General features: G+C 43.4%; 4 non-coding genes across 4 annotated transcripts; 3 read left to right on the top strand and 1 right to left on the bottom strand.

The window, feature by feature from the left end:
- Window positions 1-6510: 6510 nt before the first annotated feature.
- Window positions 6511-6583, bottom strand: trnar-ccu (transfer RNA arginine (anticodon CCU)). Its single transcript has one exon. It is a non-coding gene; the product is annotated as a tRNA-Arg (tRNA).
- A 1634-nt stretch (window positions 6584-8217) lies between these two features.
- On the top strand, window positions 8218-8290 carry trnam-cau (transfer RNA methionine (anticodon CAU)). The gene has a single exon. It is a non-coding gene; the product is annotated as a tRNA-Met (tRNA).
- Window positions 8291-11285: 2995 nt separating this feature from the next.
- Window positions 11286-11358, top strand: trnam-cau (transfer RNA methionine (anticodon CAU)). Its single transcript has one exon. It is a non-coding gene; the product is annotated as a tRNA-Met (tRNA).
- A 1911-nt stretch (window positions 11359-13269) lies between these two features.
- trnap-cgg (transfer RNA proline (anticodon CGG)) lies at window positions 13270-13352 on the top strand. Its single transcript has one exon. It is a non-coding gene; the product is annotated as a tRNA-Pro (tRNA).
- Window positions 13353-16664: the final 3312 nt, after the last annotated feature.

Raw genomic sequence — 16664 nt, 5'->3', positions numbered from 1 at the left:
CTCCACTGTACACAGAGAGCTTAGAAGACAAAGATATCAATTTATTTTAGTCAAAAATTTATATATCACCTTTAAAAGTGGAATCTCAAAGCAAAGTAAATACCCAACACTGATTGAACCCATCTGCCATGCTAATAAAACACCTTGAATTGAATTGAATTGAGGGAGAGAGGGGGGGAGGGCGCGCGGCAAATAAGATACACTCCACAGGCATCCACAACAGCAACATATGAAACGTTTGCACATATAGTTAAGTTATTACTTGGTTTTCAAAGTCGGGAGACATTAGAGGCTTGCCACACCCGGACTGTTAAACCAACACATTAGCACGTCAAAGCCCATTGAGGACCCGGGCGCAATAATTGTTTTGTCCCTTGATTTACTGATCTGCATTAATTATGGAAATCGAGTTCCTGCTCTGTGCAGACAACCTGGTCCCGCTGTCGCCCACAGAACAGAGGCTGCGCCAGAACCTGGCACTCCTGGAGCAGCACTGTCAGACCTGGGCGCTGACAGTCAATCTGGACAAGACAAGACAAGAGAGTTATGGTTTTCCAGAAAAAAAGCCATACCTCAGGGAAACAGGTACAAATTCACACTTAACAACACATTAACACCTAACAACGGGAGCAGGGACGAATTAGGCCAGTACCCACTATTGTTAAACATACAGAAAAGGATATTAAAGTATTGAATATTAGTATTGGCTTTAGTATTAGCCATACAGAACATTAAAGTGCCCCTTTTCCATTCAGCGGGTGCCTGAGCCGCTGTGTCCTATCTTCTGACAGTCGCCGTTGTGAACAAACATTTCTTTGAAAAAATGAGACGTTTCCCTTGGTCAGAGATATAAATATATAATATATAAATAAATTAAATTTAACTAACATGTGAAATAGCGTGTGAAAAAGTTGTAGTTTAAGCTTTTCTGCTAATATAATATGGAATCGCGTATCTAAAGAATTTAATAACGATATGATTATATTCGTGTACTGCGACAGGGCTGTGTAGGGCTGTTTTGCCTCTCTCTTCATGCGACTGTACCAGGAAGAGGATTTCTTTCTATTCGAAACGTGTATTTTAAAAGTTTAAGAAGTAAAAACCTTACAGCGTACACAGATTTCTAAACCGATCAGGATCGTTATCTTTGTCTTATGCATAATAATGTTCACTGCTCTGTCCAGCAAATTAATAATAAACTTTATTTTATATAGCGTTTTAAACGAATAAGTAATTAGATTGCTCATAAACCTAATCACTTGCTTTTTCTTTTTATTTAGACTCAGATTTCAACTATAGATCGTATTATTAATAACCATAATAACAACCAACCAACAAAAACAACCATATAAACATAATACCAACCAAAAACATAGATAACGACCACAATACAAAATCAAATATATCAAACCATTATACTCTCGCAAATTCCTCCAATTATCATAATCCCGCCCCTTATGCAAAACCAAACCCTCCTCCCATCCCAGTTTATCCTCTTTATCATAAACAAAATCCACCTCAATTTTCAACATAAAGCATTACTGCTTACTGGGTTTTTGGGGGGGGGGGGAGGTGTCTTTCGCTGGAAGTCTCGCCTGCTTCTACTTTACGAGTACAACCCCCTCTCTGCAGGAGTGCTGGCTGTGACGAATTAAACCGGTTTCACAGGTATTTTCAAAGTAGGAAGTACAGTGTTAACTGGTAGCTGGGCTCCTCAATGAAATCGCTTTAACACGCTAATGCGTTGGTGTAACAGTCCGGGAGTGGCAAGCTTCTAATGTCAACTCGACTCGATTGGAAGACAATGAACGTATTTTAGCCCTAAATGAATTAATAGCAAACATGGTTTACATAAAATACATTTTTCCAAGAAAGTTTATAATAATGCGATCTATAGTTGGAATCTGAGCCTAAATATAAAGCAAAAGCATTTTCAGAGAGCAATCACGCTGTGTTTATGTAGAAAAAGCGATTAGGTTTATGAGCAATCTAATTACCTATTCGCCTAAAACGCTATATAAAATAAAGTTTATTTAGAGATGAATGATCAGTGTCGCAGTTTAAATAATTTTCGTAGGAGGGCTTGGACAGATTCCAAGTGCATTTTTGCAATTTACGTTGCATTGTCCAATGTGCTGTTGTAATACAGTTTAGAATACAGTTAGTCTAAGCTTTATCAGCTTTATTTATGGGTTGCAATTTTAAAAAAGTCAAAAACCGCACTCAAAATGCAATTTAGAGCTTTCTGGCAAGAGGAGACACCCAAATTATAATGTAACATGCCACTGTTTGTGCATGAACAAAGTTATACTGCAATTTTCCTTAGATACGCGATTAAAAAAAATAAATTTTTTGAATCCCCGGCGGAACACACTCCATAAGATTCAGCGCTTTTATACAGTATACCGCCTTTAAACACATATTTAAACACGCGTTTACGATTTAAATCAAAACGTGATTCAAATCAATATAAATGTTTATTTTGTAACACATAGGTGACTATTCATTGTTATTAAAAAGACTTAAATTCGATCATGTTGTGATATTTAGAAATATAAATTTGTTTGGTGCGAGTGAGGTTTTATTTAATCTCTGACCAAGGGAAACGTTTCATTTTTTCAAAGAAATGTTTGTTAAAAAATAAAGTCATAGTTCCATGGGATTCAATCACAGACCATGTGACATGGGAGTCAGGAAACTAACACACAGCGCCACCAGATTTGATAACACTATAAAAACGCTATAAAATAATGTGACTAGGCACAGAACAAGTTTACAGCACAGTACAATAATAAATGCTGACCATGACTTTAGAAGCATAAATTACCTTGCACTCAATTTAAACACAAGCTGTCTTTAGCCCTCTAAGCTGGTTCATACAGAAATGTAGAGATCCAGGCTCAGAACACACAGCTTCATTAGCGAATACATATGCAGGACAACTAGAGAAGACGTTTTACAGAGGATGGATTTTTAGAAACATCCCATCAGTGACATCACTGAAGTCAACTCCTAGGTACTGTAACTGTCGTGTGGATAGTTTCACAAGAATCAGACAAAGGTTTAAGCATCGCTTGTTCTAGATAAAACTGCAAAAAAAAAACAACAACCCATAACGTACTTCTTTGCGGCTCTGTTTGCCCAAATCATATATTCACAACGTGAAATTTAGAAAATAATATTACGTAACCAAAACCGCAATATGGAAACAGAACCTGTGTAATTGTTGATAGATGATGTACTCGTAACATTTTTACAAGACGAACTACAACATTTAAAAAATGACTTGTATGTACTTGATATCTCTAATCAATCCACGGCGACATTGTTAAAGCAGAGTCCCAGCACAAAACGAAACTAAAACGCCCTGGGCATACCGTTTCGCGCTTCTTATTAGTTGCTCAAAAGTGCATAATATAAACCTAGAAACATATACAGTACGTGAGCAGTATTTACGTATTGTTGGAACTTTCAGGGATGGTTTCCGAAACTAAGGCTGTATTTATGTACTGTAGTATCGGTGTTAAGACACACCTCTCAAATACTGTAAATCAAGTTAAAAATATCTCAAGACCGATTCTGGTCATAATGAAACCATGTTTCGTGTATGTTTTCTTTAAAGTACCGAGACCAGCCATATACTGTATGTTTATGTTCCAAAATTAATATTGTTTATGGCCTTCACACGCGTTGCAGTATGCTCCTATTCTTTTTATGCTCAGCTACTAAGATTTCCCTTCAGTGGTAAAATTAGATATGAATATTCAATACTTAAACGGGCACAGTTAAGACATTAAATATACATATACATACTTTACAGTATACAGTACAGTTTTCATACGGTAATATGTTTATGTTCCTAAATCAATCTCTTTTATGAGCATGTGAAAGGCATGGTGAATCGATTCTCAAAAATTACTGTACTTTGCATGATTGAAAACAAATGCGTGATTGCGAAATGCTGTGGTGTTACTTTTACAAAGACGGTCAATGAAAAAAAGAATGTTGACTAGGGCAATACTTTGAGTTTACACTTACAGCTTGTCCAAGGTCATTCATTAGTAATACTATTAGTAATATCTTCGTTAAAGACTTTGATGGCCACAGCTCAAACATGAAAGGTTGAGCTTTATTAGCTCCACCTTGCGAAAATTCCAGATACTATTATTTTGCTTGTCGTATTATAGGAGAATTTACGGTAACTAGCGGTATTTACCGGTAACTTGCGGTAGACTGCGTACAGCGTACCGGAAAATAATGCGGTATCGCCCGCGCATTTTGAATGGCTGCATCTGTATCTTTCTATCTGACAGGGAGTGTCTCTGTGTCACAGTTCTCGTCATTCGTGATCCTGCGCTTGAACTCGACCGGTTGCTGATAACGTCGGCTGACAGGTCTACTTCAGGGGAGAGTTGTGGGTACAGAGAGGTGCCTCAGTATCGTCTTTGAGAGGAATAAGGCGTCACTCAGAACGCGCATCATTTCTCATCTCACAGCGCCGGTAGCGCAGCGCTGATCCACTGACCAAAGACCATCGCCAGGTGGCGCTTGTGGAGTGTTAGATAGTGATACTGACTCGTGAACAGCACCCCCTATCCCCATGTACTGTCTGTCTAATAGTGCCGACAAAATCATATAAAAATAAAGAAAAATTTCACAACCCAAAGCAATGCTGTGAAAGGTGAGGGGGCCTCCTAGTGTGTAAAACACTTGGTTAGAGCATTGTGGGTGTTGTGCTTAAAAAGCTATTAAGTCATGAATAAGACCCCCTATTCCAGTAAATTACCTGTAGTGCTAACTTAAAAAACTTAAAAAAGAATGAAAGAATAAAGTTTCACAAACCAAAGCAAGGATGTGAAAGGTCAGGGGGCCTGCCTAGTGTGTAAAACTCTTGGTTAGAGCATTGTGGGTGCTGTAGTTTAAATGCTATTGCCTCGTGAACAGCACCCCCCCATCCCAGTGCACAGTGCCACATTCCATAAAACCACCAGAAAAAGAGATTCACAACGCAAAGCTGTGTCAGTCTTCTGTGTAAAAAAATCGGTTTGAACATCATGGGTGCTGTTTTTAAAAAGCTGTTGAGTAAAGAATGGGAATTTTCCTGCTGTCAGCAGTATTGTGAATATAGTTGACCCCTACTTGAATGAAAACAGGACATACAGAAAGGGTTTCAGAAATCAAACAAAGCCTTATTCCCGTGTTTACAGTCTGGGTAACTGGAGACTGTGCTGTTCTGTTTCCTATGGTCAGATACGGGTTTTTCGCAGTAAACTCCAGTGAGCAGTATTTCTTGCGTTGTGAACGTCCGTATGTACACTGCTGTCCCCCAATGTTCCAGATGGTGTGTAATTGCGCATCAATCAAAACGCTGAGTGTCAGAAAAAAATAATGAGCTCGCTGATGCGTTTATGTAGAGCTTGTGATACTTTTCACAAGTCGTGAAAGTTGTGTTTAGTGTACCATTTCATCTGGTAGGGGATCCCTCTCTGTCACTCCTGACACACAGCTTTCCTCATGTTGCCGTGTCAGAGCACATCTGATCGACTGGTCTTCTCTCTTGCGGGATGATGGGACTCTTCCTCAGAGAGACGCTCCCACCTGCGTCCGCTCTTCATCAAGAGCAGAAACAACAGAAACAGACTACAAACTGCAATTAACTACTTTATGTTTTCCCAAACCGACTACTATAGCCCTCCACTCACTGGGGTATCTAAATCCACAGTGAACAAACTCCAGTCTGTCCAAAACTCAGCAGCCAGAATCCTGACCAGGTCTAGTGCAAGTGATCACATTACTCCTGTCCTGGAGTCCTTGCACTGGCTTCCTGTCCAATTCCGTGTGGACTTTAAGATCCTCAAGCTCACCTGTAAGACTCTGCATGGCTTGGCACAAATTGCAGTTTGTAGTCCGGTAAACGGTACCAAAGCATTCGGTCCAAGTCCAACAGACTATGGAATACCTTCTACCTCCAGGCAATAAGACTGCTAAGTAGCCAACCTGTACCTCCTTAGCAAATCACCTGTAATGGCTACATGGACACACAATTCTCACTATATTCAGAATAACTGCACTACATGTATATACTGCATACACCATGGACACATAACAGCTCTACTCACATTGAGTTTTATTCAATTTCAATAATGTAACCTCAATTTTGTGATTTTTGTGTTTTTGTGAATTTTTGTGATTTTTGTGATTCTTGTCATTTTTGTGAGCTCGCAGAAAAAGACATTTCATTGCCAGCAACTACTGCTGCACGCCTTATTTTTGTGCATTTGATAAATAAACTTTGATTGGATTTGATTTGACCTCATATGAAGTGGATTCAAAACTCAAGTTCATAACAAGAGTCTACCAGGAGTGGGGATTGAACCCACGAGGACATTTATTGTTGTGGTCATTCTATGAAGTGCTTTGAGAAGCCACTTTTAAAGGCACTATATAAAATAAAAATTATTAACATATACAGTCAAGTTGTTCACTCATCACAGAGCTCTTAAAAGGAAACACCCCAGGTGGCACTCGAACCCACAATCCCTGGCTTAGGAGGCCAGTGCCTTATCCATTAGGCCACTGGGGCCCATACTTCACAAGTGATTCATTCAGGTCAGATGACAATTAATATGTTTCTGCTTCATCAATAATTCTTGTGAAATTACAGATTTTATTCAGTAATAAGTTTACTGTGACCCGAGATGGACTGGTGTCCAGTTCTGGTGTTGCAGGTGTCACCTTGTTGTTGCTTCATCGCCCATTCCTGTGGAATTACAGATTTTAATGAGATGTTTTGTGAGATGTAACTGTGTGTGATTTTTGAAATGCAATTAATGATCGACAGTGACTGATGATCCGTTCCCGACACCCGAAGAAGGCTCCGCAGCCGAAACGTTGTGTCTTCTCTTTTCAGCAGGAATAAATGTTTACTTGTTCCCGTGATGTGTGATTATTGTTCCTGAAAACATCATTAACTGTGAAAGTTCCCCCTGAGAGTTTTGATCACTGCGTGTGAAAGAAAAGAAGAGCTCTTTCAGGTCCAATTCTGGATCGGAACCCCAGGCGAACTGAACCGACTGCTTCGGATCGGGACAGAGCCGGACGCTGCGGGTCGTTAGAACCGAGGGCGGGACTTCTATGGCGAACAGAAGAAAACCAAACCCACCGATCTTTCCACCAATTCAATAGTGAGGGATGTTCACTTATATACAAACAGCAGATCGACAACGTCAGAATCCTATATTAGTGTGTCCTGCATATTAAGTTACTAATTAAAAAAATAATGTCCAATAATAAAGAATAAAATGAGTTTATTTTTGAGTCAGATCTAGACTCAAGCAGGCGGCATGTTCTGGATTGCTGTTTCAGCTCTAACCGGAGACTGGAGTTTGTCTCATTTTCAATCACACATGAAATACTTTCACACACGAGGGGAAACAAGCCTGTGTGAGAAGTGTGGTTCGATCCCGTGCCTCTAGTGAAGACCGTCAATGGGATTAAAGACGAGCTTGTGCCCCGGTGCTCTTTTCAGAGGGGCTCCTTCCTGCACAGATTGCCGGTTGTTTAACATTTCACCATGGACGCATCAGTCTCATACTCTCAAGGTTGTGAGTTTGATCCCCACACGGGGCAGGGATGTAGTCCCTTTTACTCTTCTGACACAGGCGGCTCCTACACGAATGTTCTTGCCTACCTCGTGGAATGCGTGACCTTTCCAAGGGGGAAAAGCACAGCCCAGTGCTCGATCCGAGTCTCTGGGCTGTTTTTGTCCTTGTGCGTTTAACACAGAAGCACGTCTGACAGCAACAAATCAGACAGGTTGCAGCAGGAGGCTGATTAGCTTGGTTTGTTAGAGTGTGGTGCTAATAACACTAGGATCATGGGTTTGATCCCTGTACGGGCCACTGTCTAACCTTTAATAAAACAGACACCTCTCTTTCTCAATTCACAGATGCAGAATTATACATCCTGCGTTGTTAATGAGAAGTTAAAAAATCAAAAAAATCTAAGACAGGCTTGTCACAATGACGTGTAAATCTTCTTAAGAGACTGTGAAAAAGTCCTGAGCAGGTGGGCCAGGCTGTGAAAGAGCATGTTTAATGTAGACAGAGCCCAGTCATCACTGAGCGAGGTGTATATAATATGGTCACAGTCACACGGAAATAATGTTCATATATTTAATGTTCATTTCAACATGAGCTGGAGCACAGCCACCATCCAGCCTTGTTAGTGCAGTAGGTAGTGCGTCAGTCTCATAATCTGAAGGTCGTGAGTTTGATTCTCACACGGGGCAGGGATCAGTGCCGTTTTGGGCTCTTCACAGATAGGGCATGAGACGTTCACTGTCACAAGTGTGTGTTCTTCACTTCCACGCCGAATACGAGGTGTTAAGTCCGCGATAAACAAGATTCGATTCCTCGCTATTATGCTCGGTGTCCACTCGCACATTTTTAAAATAATGATACATGAGAGCAGTGTCTCCACGACCGGATGTTGTAAACCAGCAGTCAGCCCGTCAGCTACAGCACCTGGCTATAACCTCATGACACTTGCTCTGCTGTGCTACTGAGGAGGGCTGGATATGTCTTGCTACAATAGAAAAAAAGACGGGTTCGTCTGGGATTTGAACCCCGGACCTCTCGCACCCAAAGCGAGAATCATTTAATCAATTAATAGTAAATTAAACACGAAGAGAGCAGGTTGGAGTGTAAATGATGCGGGAACGAGCCAGTGTTCGATACCCATCTCCCCTTTGGGAGGTAGTATTCACTACCAGTTTATGGGCGTCTTTACACATCCGAGAGCCAGTGAAAACACCATTTCCTCTCACATGGCCCGTGCTCTGTCGAAAGGACTTCTTAACGCGTTTTAAAACTCAAAACCGAAGCTGAAATAATCGTTTCCAAACGTGTTAGTAGCATCTGTGGGGGAGCAGTAGCGGTACCACAGCTGGGAACACGTTCCTGAAGATAATCGAAATGAAAGCCAAATCCTGAACGATCAGCCCCGAGAGGAAACGTCTCCTGACAGGAAACAGAGCTCGCGCTCCTCGTTAGTATAGGGGTGAGTCTCCCCGCCTGTCCCGCGGGAGAACCATTTTAGAAGTTCATCCGAAGACGAAACAATTCCGTTATTTTCTGCAATTTCCACCAATAAAGAGAAGTGGAAGTAATTTTGATTTATTCATAGGTCGTCTTTTCATCATGATGTGTATTTCTGCGTCAGTAGACTAGAAATAGTGGGTGTGTGAGAATGAGACTCACTGGCCTGTAAGGGGATCAAACCCACGACCTTGACGTTATTAGCACCACGCTCTAACCAGCTGAGCTAACCGGCTTCGTAAGTCAGCTATCTACCGCTGAGTTTTCCTACCTTTTGCTTTCTTAGTGAATCCGCTGGTGGTGATCGATATATAGAGAGAGAAATAGCAAATTAATCACGCAGAGAAATGTTGGGTTGGAAATGATGCGGGAACGAGCCTGGGTCAGTTCACGAGGAGTTGGGGATGTGTGTGTAGTCGTTGCCGAGTGGTTAAGGTGATGCACTAGAAATCCATTGGGGTCTCCCCATGCATGTTTGAATCCTGTTGACTACGTGTGTCTGTTTTTCCCTTATGTTAGATTCAAATAACATCAATTAACATTTGCATTCCTATCAGACTGGGCTGCACGTCTGTCCTATCTTTCTATCTGACAGGGAGTGTCTCTGTGTCACAGTTCTCGTCATTCGTGATCCTGCGCTTGAACTCGACCGGTTGCTGATCATGTCGGCTGACAGAGAGGCGCCTCAGGAACGGCCATTCAAATCTCCATCTCCAACTAAACCCCATTCCTCTCTCCCTTTCAGCATCATCGCCACAAGACTCAACTGGACCAGGGCTCCCCAGTACCCGGGCTGGGGACCCCCTCTCTGCTCCCGAGCCCAGCAGGCAATTGGGGGCAACTCAGTCCTGCTACAGGAGACCTCCCTCCAGGACAGGCAGGCTGCAGCTAGACCTAGTGCTGGGGGACCACTAGGGGGCGCTCTGGCCAACACCCCACACTGCAACAGGGCACTGGAGGACATGAGCTGCAGCCCCCTTCACCTAAAAAACCACCCTGTGGCTCAAGACACTGCGCACTGTCACACTCAAGAGACAGGACGGGACACCAGGTAACACTTGACCTTTGTTTATTTCCAACAATTAAATCAGCTGGGAACACAATCACATCAGGATTTAGAGTACAGGAGGAAAGCAAAGAGGCACACAGAACCAGTTTAATTACTTTCTAACTGCTCATTTTAAACCCCTTTGTTCCAATAAAATTACTTTTCTCCATAAAAGAGAAACTGATCGTCACTCCTCGACGTCTGTAGGCCCCTGTGAGAAATCTGGTTAGTGGATTGTTTAACAATTTGAAATGATTCTTTCCGACGCCATTCTAAATGGATTTGAAAGATGTAATTGTGTGTCATTATTGAAATCTAGTTCACGATCAACAGTGACTCATGATGTTGGTTTCTGAAAATATTAGACTGTGACAGCTCCCCCTGAAAGTTTTGTACGCTGCCTGTGAAAGAATAGAACAGCTCTTTCAGGTCCGAGTCCGGCTCGGAACCCCAGGCGAACTGAACCGACTGCTTCGGATCGGGACAGAGCCGGAGGTGGGACTTCTGTGGTGAACAGAAGAAAACCAAACCCACCGATCTTTCAATAGTGAGGGACGTTCACTTATATACAAACAGCAGATCGACAAAGTCAGAATCCTACATTAGTGTGTCCTGCATATTAAGTTATATTAAGTTACTAATTAAAAAAAATAATGTCCAATAATAAAGGGGGGTGAGCTCAGCTGGTAGAGCGTCCTTCTGCCTCCTCCAGGAGTGAGTTTAGAGCTCTGTGTGCCGACAGGTCTCCTGTATCCACATTCGCTCCTTGCGGAGAGAGCGCTGTGCGATTGTTAAGCGTTCAACAGCCGCTCCTCCTGCTCATCTTCTCTTCGCATGAAGCGTGGCTCCGGCGTTCTCTGCTGAAATCTCATCTCCGCAGATCGGGAGTCGGAGGGCCAAGCGAGCCGCAGACGTGTCGGTGGCTGACGAGGGCTCGCTACTGAGGCAGGGAGGCCACTTCAGCCAGAAGGACTTGTGCGAGGTGAGATCTCAAAGACGGACTCCCAACAGAATCAAGGAGAAAAAGTATTGGTGAGATCAAAAGGCGGATTCAATATCCAGCAGGGAGCATCGCTAGATTAGGGAACAGACGCTTGAAATCCCTGAGTGGCTCGTTTTCAAGCACCGTGCCACGTCTGGCCTCGTTAGCGCAGTAGGTAGTGCGTCAGTCTCATAATCTGAAGGTTGTGAGTTCGATCCTCACACGGGGCAGGACTGTGGTCTCTTTTGCTCTTCTGACAAGGGCAGCTCCTGTTCGCTCATACACTCGTGTTCTTGCCTACCTCGTGGAATGCGTGACCTTTCCAAGGGAGAAAAGCACAGCCGCATTAGCCGATCGGAGTCTCCAGGCTGTTTTTGTCCTTGTGCGTTTAGCACAGAAGCACGTCTGACAGCAACAGATCACACAGCTCATTAAGACTGGCCACATGTGTGCAGTATGTGCAGCAGTTTTTTCTCGAGTTTTGTGTTTTTTGTCATTTATTTGCTGCTAAATTTCGGTATAAAGTCAAATCAAACCGTCATTTTTCTACATGAAATGTATTCAGTTGTACAGTAAACAGAGACACTCAATTTCATCAAATGGGGAATGAAGTGGAGAATGAAAAATGATTTTTTTTAAATGACCCAACCTGCACTTAGTCCCTCGGGAAGGTAAATTCCTCACGACAGCGCGGTGACTCATCGGACCTAATCATCCAGGTGACTGTGGGGTTCAGGGGACCCCGAGCAAGGACCCCAACACTGGGACTGGACACCGGTTCATCATGGGTAACAGTAAACTTACTACTGAATAAAACCTGTAATTTAAAATACGTAGTGTTGTAGACATTATGAAGATTTCCATGTACATGTAGACTTCTATCATTAGTGCTCTAAGGAGACAACATAAGAGAATCTGTGTCACCAGTGGGATTCGCCAGCCGGTGTCACTCTGGTATTTAAACTCGGACCTTTGATCGTCCTGGTTACTGTGCGGTTCCTGGGACTGAGAGTGTGTCCCTCTCCCGCCCTGAATTATGTGCATGGGACAGAGCTGATTACAATCAAAGCAAGGGGGATTAGCTCAAATGGTAGAGCATTCGCTTGGCATGCGAGAGGTAGTGGGATCGATGCCACAGGAGGGAAGGGCTGTCCAGTATTGCCGGCTGTTCGCTACATTATCGGATGACATGTTTCAAGCCCGAATCACACTCGTATATGAGAAACTATATATATATAGTCTACAGCATATGAACATATATCTACTGTACATGACTACAAGCACCTTGTGGCTCGTTGGTCTAGGGACATGATTCTCGCTTAGGGTGTTCAAATCCCAAAGCCAAAAAAAGGATCATACCCCTAGACCAACGAGCCGTACAAAATCTTTCACCTCAAGTTTCACAGGTGTTCTTCACGCACAGAGACCCGGAGACAGACCACTGCAGTGAGTGCAGTTGGTTCGACTGACCAACGAGCCTACCCTTCCCCTCTCTCCTGCCAAATCTGTCGCAGATGCGTTTGGTTTTTATGAGCCATCTGATGGGTGAAGTTCAAAAAAGGCAATTCAAGTTTAATTTATCTAAACCCGCGGGAACTTCTGAGACTCTACAGCTCTTGAAAGGAAACAGTGGGGCTGTTTCGCTACCTTTTGTGTTTGCTTAGTGAATCCGCTGGTGATTATCGGTATAGAGAGATAGAAATCTCAAAACTGAGCATGAAGAGAGCGGGTTGGAATGGAAATAACGCGGGAACGAGCCCGTGTCAGTTCGGGAGAAGGCGGGGTTGTGCGGGTAGTCGTGGCCGAGTGGTTAAGGTGATAGAGAGGCGCCTCAGTAATGGCCTGGAGAGGAACAAGGCGCCCCTCAGAACGCGCGTCATTTCTCATCACACAGCGCCAGTAGCACAGTGCTGATTCACTGAGCAAAGACCATCGCTAGGTGGCGCTTGTGGAGCCTAGATGTGGGTGAAACGATTATCTTCATTTAATCTGCTTTTCAACTGTTTATCATCTTTAAATCCACTTAATATGGAACAGATTTGAATGCCGGAGTCTTGCTGTATTTCTAATACCAGTGTGATACTCGAGAAACGTAGTGGGGTCGCAGTGCCTCATGGGACCGGGTGGCAAAGATGTCAGAAGTAAGGATGGCCGAGCGGTCTAAGGCACTGCGTTCGGGTCGCAGTCTCCCCTGGAGGCGTGGGTTCGAATCCCACTCCTGACATGCACAGCTTTTCTTTATCGGTATAAAATATAGAAATATAATAAATATATCACAGAGACATTCTCATCTTTTACAGTGTACTACAGTACTGCAGTGTAGTGGAATGCTTACTAGTTCAGCTGTAGCCAGTAACAGTTTGTTCCGGAATGGCTGGGATCCTAAATGACAGATTGGGATTTATTGTGACAGCGGATGGTGTGGATCTCACCGCTTGAATTGAAATCATATCGTGTGAGTTCATACTGCAGCTCAGCCATTGCGCAGTAGGTAGCGTGTCAGTCTCATAATCTGAAGGTCGTGAGTTTGATCCTCACACTGGGCAGGGATCGGTGCTGTTTTGGGCTCTTCACAGATGGGGCGTGGGACGTTCACTCCCACACGCGTGTTCTTCACTTCCACGCCGAATACGAGATGTTTAGTCCGCAATAAACACAGTTCGATCCCTCGCTATGATGCTCGGTGTCCACTCACACCTTTTTAAAATAATGATACATGAGAGCAGCAGATAAACTCCAAGTGGTGAAGGTGTCTCCACCACCGGATCTTGTAAACCAGCAGTCAGCCCGTCAGCTGCAGCACCTGGCTATAACCTCATGACACTCGCTCTGCTGTGCTCCCGAGGAGGGCTGGATATGTCTTCCTACAATAATAGAAAAAAAGACGGGCTCGTCCGGGATTTGAACCCAGGACCTCTCGCACCCGAAGCAAGAAGCATACCCCTAGACCAACGAGCCATGTGAAAACTGGTTTCTCAAATTTCAGGTGTTCACGCGCACAGAGACCGGAGACAGACCAGTGCAGTGAGACTCGCGCCGTTCGCTTGGACTAAACCAACGAGCCCACCCTTCCCCTCTCTCCTTCCAGTGAGCTCGCGGGGGGGTCATTCACTCGTGCCAGGTGGGTCCTGTTCGCTCATACACGCGTGTTCTTGCCTACCTCGCGGAATGCGTGACCTTTCCAAGGGAGAAAAGCACAGCCCAGTGCTCGATCGGAGTCTCCGAGCTGTTTTTGTCCTTGTGCGTTTAACACAGAGACACGTCTGACAGCAACAGCTCATTAAGACTGGCCACATGTGTGCAGCAGTTTTTTTCTCGTGTTTCTCTTTTCTTCATTAATTTGCTGCAATTATCGGTATAAAGTCAAATCGGTCAGGATCTCGGACTTTAATAAACGAGCACTTGGGTCTTACACTCTTTGCATAATTAGACCGTCAAAAGAAGCAGACCTTAATTTAAGATCGAAATATCAGAGTAGGTGTCCGAACTGTAGAGTCTTTATAATTTCCCCGCGAGGAAGGTCAAACAGATGACTGAAGCACAACAAAACAACACAATAAAAGTTTAGCCCAAGAATTTCAAAAAATACATTTCTCTGTCAGTAAGACCTAGACTCAAGCGGGCTGTGGTTTTTGTTGTAAACAGAGCACAGAGCACTTCTAAGACAGGCTTGTCACAGTGACGTGTAATTCTTCTTTAGAGACAGTGAGAAGGTCCTGAGCAGGTGGGCTAGGCTGTGAAAGCGCATGTCTAATGTAGACAGAGCCCAGTCATCACTGAGCGCGGTGTAGTAGTGCCGAGTGATCACTGTGTTGAAGTTAAAGTCTAAAGCGCTCGTGGAGCGGTAGATGTTGATGAAACGATTATCTTCATTTAACCTGTTTTCCTACTGTTTATCATCTTTAAATCCACTTAACATGGAATATTAAGGTGAAATTTTGTAACTATAAGGAATTGTTTGCAGCTGAAGATAATACGATATTTGCAATATTATCATACTGTGTATAGCCGGCAGTGGCGGCTAAACAAGAGGAAACTACACAGCAGTATTTCACCTTCTTCATAAACATTTTTTTGCTTATATAACCCAGCGCATCTGCGACAGATTTGAATGCCACTCTCTCGCCTTTTATAAAACAGACATCTCTGTTTCTCAATTCACAGACGCAGAATTACACATCGTGCGTTGTTAAAGAGGTCAGTCCTATACTTCTCAGAATTATAATATATTTATATTCCTAAATATCGTTCTCGTAACTCTAGGGGATTTCGTGAAAACGCTACAGGCCAAAATCGCTTTCGAGCTTCAAGCTAACTTCACCGCGGTCGCTCCCCGTCAGTATGGCGCACAGGAGGATCCCCGCTTTTCACGCGGGAGACCGGGGTACATTTCTGCGACGGGGCGCTGGTTTCATTTTTAACAAGCTGACTTCACTTACAATTAAATGATGTTTAAACTCATATCAGAAGAATAACGAATTCCGTTGTATTTTCCAACAGTAACGTGCAATTAAACAGGTGAAAACGCCATTTGCTTTCACTGCGATGTTATTGTGATTCCTGTCAGAAGCGCGTATGGACACGTGTAACTTCTCTCCAGTGTGATGACAGTTTCTGAAGCAGGGAGAGAGATCTTATATACATTTCCCTTCCAAAGGGGCAGTCGGTCAACTTTTAGAAGTTTTTCAAAAATCTGAGTTAGATTTTTTTTTTAATCCGTAATTGTTATTACAATCTCCTAGACACGCGCTCCTCGTTAGTGTAGTTGTGTCTTTAAAAGTGGCTCAACTGTCTGGTTTCATCAAGAGCGGAAACAACAGAAATAGACTACAAACTGAAATTAATTACTTCACCATTAATGAATTTATATTACTCACTAACAGTTTATAGGCGTCTTTACACATCCGAGACCCGGTGAAAACACCATTTCCTCTCACCTGGCCCATGCTCTGTCGGAAGGACTTCTTAACGCGTTTTAAAACTCAAAACCGAAGCTGAAATAATCGATTCCGAACGTGTTAGTAGCCTCTGTGGGGGAGCAGTAGCGGTTCCACAGCTGGGAACAAGTTTCTGAAGATAATCGAAATGAAAGCCAAATCGCCAAATCCTGAAATATCAGCCCCAAGAGGAAACGTCTCCTGAGAGGAAACAGAGCTCCCGCTCCTCGTTAGTATAGGGGTGAGTATCCCCGCCTGTAACCCGGAAGAATCCTTTTAGAAGTTCATCCGAAGATGAAACAATTCCGTTAATTTGCGGAATATTTCGATATTCTACCAATAAAGAGAAGTGGAAGTAATTTTGATTTATTTATAGGTCGTCTTTTCATAATGATGTGCATTTCTGCGTCGGTAGACTAGAAATAGTGGGTGTGTGAAGATGAGACTCACTGGCCCGTACGGGGATCGAACCCGCGACCTTGGCATTATTAGCACCACACTAACCAACTGAGCTAACCGGCCTCGTGCGTCAAGAATCTGCCGCTGAGTTTTCCTACCTTTTGTTTTCTTAGTGAATCAGCTGGTGATGATCGATATAG

The sequence above is a fragment of the Atractosteus spatula genome, chromosome 5 (assembly GCF_055471065.1).
Source record: "Atractosteus spatula isolate fAtrSpa1 chromosome 5, fAtrSpa1.hap1, whole genome shotgun sequence".
Classification (NCBI taxonomy): Eukaryota; Metazoa; Chordata; class Actinopteri; order Semionotiformes; family Lepisosteidae; genus Atractosteus; species Atractosteus spatula.
This window is presented reverse-complemented; position numbering and strand designations above follow the sequence as displayed.